This window comes from Sardina pilchardus, chromosome 23, assembly GCF_963854185.1.
Source record: "Sardina pilchardus chromosome 23, fSarPil1.1, whole genome shotgun sequence".
Lineage (NCBI taxonomy): Eukaryota > Metazoa > Chordata > Actinopteri > Clupeiformes > Clupeidae > Sardina > Sardina pilchardus.
The window spans coordinates 26981123-26984047 of NC_085016.1; the positions used below are offsets into that span (position 1 = coordinate 26981123).

General features: G+C 38.9%; 1 protein-coding gene across 1 annotated transcript in view; it reads right to left on the reverse strand.

Annotated features, from left to right (window-relative positions):
• LOC134071209 (poly(rC)-binding protein 3-like) overlaps positions 1-1719 on the reverse strand; it is a 20165-nt gene extending 18446 nt beyond the window's left edge. The window contains exons 1-2 of the mRNA XM_062527832.1: positions 1687-1719; positions 1098-1181 (exon numbers count right to left, since the gene is read on the reverse strand). The gene's annotated coding sequence lies outside the window, so the exon portion shown is untranslated. The remainder of the gene's footprint in view (positions 1-1097; positions 1182-1686) is intronic.
• Between the last annotated feature and the right edge of the window lie 1206 nt (positions 1720-2925).

Here is a 2925-nt window from a genome sequence, read left to right on the forward strand (position 1 = left end):
AAAGTACAAGTGAAAAGGAGTTTCAAAGCACGTGTTTGCTTACTTATTTACTGTTTAGTTGTTTCCCCAACAGTTCAATTCAACAAATCCTCATGATGCTGTTTAACTACATGTATAACAAGACGAAATAAAAATCCCCTCAAGGCCAACAATAGTTCTGCAAGGGAATGTAGAACTATATTGAACATACTGTAAATACATTACAAAAATAAACTTTTTTAAGGCAATTCTTATCTAACATATTGGTGCTATCAAACATTTTGCTTCCGATTCCAAAATAATAAAAATACTATGCATGTATGTGCATTCTTTTTGGCCATTTAGCCATGGTAAAACATCTCGTCTGAACCTCTCCACTGTAATGGAGAAATTCTTTTGATTCTCGGGGGGAAAAAAACATTGACATCATGCCAGTCTGAGAAGATGCGTTGGCAGCAACCTCGTATTGCTCAAATCCATCATGTTTACTTCAACTCAACTTCATTACCATCTCAAACAGCCTGCATATGCTTATGAATATACTTGTGGTGGAAACTCTGCTTCGCCTCCACCTAATCCATTAAAGGTACCGTCAACAATTGCGCATCTTGTTGCATTGGTTTAAGGTTCAATTTAAATTTCTTAGCAGATGGTTTTGTCCAAAGCAACATACATTATATTTCAATCAAGGACCAAACAAAACATACCATAAAGGTAGCTCACCCCCCGGCCCCTTGTTCCCAGTTTTCCGCCTTACACGCCTACAGAGACCAGTCTTTTTAAAAGTGTACTCACATGATGGGCAGCTAGTGGATTCTGAGGAGATGTTTGATTAATGTGACAACAAATGTTGTGGTCCGCACAATCACTGACTGCACCTTATAATTCCACAATGGAACACCTCGGCAGCCGTTATCCCTTACATAGCAGATATTTATTTCAGTTACAAATTACTATAAGCTTATATCCACTGAGGTCATTCAGTGTGCCATACATCTCATACACCTGACTGCACCCCATGTTATTGGACTGAGCTGGTAGGCATCAGACATGCCATATTGTTAGTACAGGATTGTGTGAGATGGAGTGATGAAAGATTAGGGGTGATCCCTACCTACCCCAGGAGCATTCCAGAAGCTTCCTTAGCTTCCTCTTCCTGTTCAGGGCCTGCCCCACATGTCAGATGGCCCCTCCTATCCCACCTGGGAAGTCCTCAGGAGAAATGTGCAAAAAAAAAAAAAAGATATTTTATTATGACTAACAATAAAGTGTGTAAATAATGTAAAGTGTGTAATAAAGCCTGCTACATGTTAGGACCCAGATTCAAGTTCTGGGCAAAGTACAAAGGGCAAAGTCATAAAATCAAAAAACAAAGTGTCTTCTGCATTAAGTAACGTTATCATGGGGCATGTGGAGCACTAAGGTGACCTACTCATGCTTGTTCTTAGGATCTGGCATGGACATAATTTAGCATAATTTAGTGACACTTTGCCCAACATTCATTGTGGGGCCCTTAGTCTGCACATACTAATATAATGTAAGAATAAATAGTGCCGTGTGAAATCAATACAACAAGGATGTATTCTTGGCCAAAGATACTGAATTTAAAAAAAAAAATCACATGCAAATCTTAACATGCATAGTATATCTGAATGAACCTCAAATCAAATACTATCTGTCAATGATTAGGCCTATTTGGATTACAACCTGTCATCCACTGGAATCCATCGAGCCGTCACCTGTAAAAAAGAAAACAGACACTAAACAATTATGTTACTATCTGTAAAAAAACCCCCAAACAACTTTTGTCAATGTGACAGATAAGTTCTGTCGGTGAATAAACTAAAGTCACCATGGCAGATAACATGTGAAGGATGCCTATATCTTGACTTAAAGGCTTTGTCGTTGTTGAAGTTGATCATGATTTTAGTGTCCCCTACTGGATATTTTGTGTAAGTGCATACCACTGCAACTTTTTGCTGATAAAGTGGGTCACAGTAGACTGACATTATAAGGCCTCCTTTGAAAGAATCTACCTCAATCTAATATACCTTTACATCCATTGCATTATAATGACAGCAACTGATCGATGTTTGTGTGAATTTAAATCAATCAATTATTCAATAAGTCTATCTATCTACCTATCTACCTAATAGCCAATGGACAGACTACTGTAGGTACAGCCAACCAGAATGCTGCTCCACTGTGGTCAATGTCTTGTCATCAGCGATGAATTTGCAAATAAACAACCATGGTCCACTGGCAGACAGACACAGCCTTGGAAATAACTCCCAGTCATCTCCTGAGCATAGTAATGCAATTTAGCCCAGCGCCGCCTGACCTTTCAAAGAAACATACTTAGATAGTACGGCTGGCAAATGAATGGAGAGTGATATGGCATATATATTTTAACTCCCTCATTGTATATTTCAGTGAGATTATGAGAAATAGACAGATACTGTAATATATGACAAATGGTAGTAGTAATGCTCTTAACTCTCAGAGAGATCCATAAGTAATAACTTTGCGGAGAGGCAACTCTAAAAAGAAATCCCTTCTTTCAAAGTCATACATTTAATAGGAAGCCAAGATCTTTATCGGATCTTGTGAGCAGCAAGCTTAATATGCATGAAATTCTTAGCAGCGGGTTACCTTGCAGAGGAGCATAAGAAAGGCCAGCCGACTCAAACTACAATCACATATTTTCTTGTTTTAGCCAAAAACAGATGCGTCACTGTTTTCCAAGAGACCTTCAGGGTACGCTACTAATTACCATACATACCCTGTGTGTGTGTGTGTGTGTGTGTGTGTGTGTGTGTGTGTGTGTGTGTGTGTGTGTGTGTGTGTGTGTGTGTGTGTGTGGAGAGAGAGTGTGTTTAAATCCGCTTTGTACTGTTTATTTCCTTTAGCCTACAATGTGTGCAGTTTATGCTCATCTGACTGCCT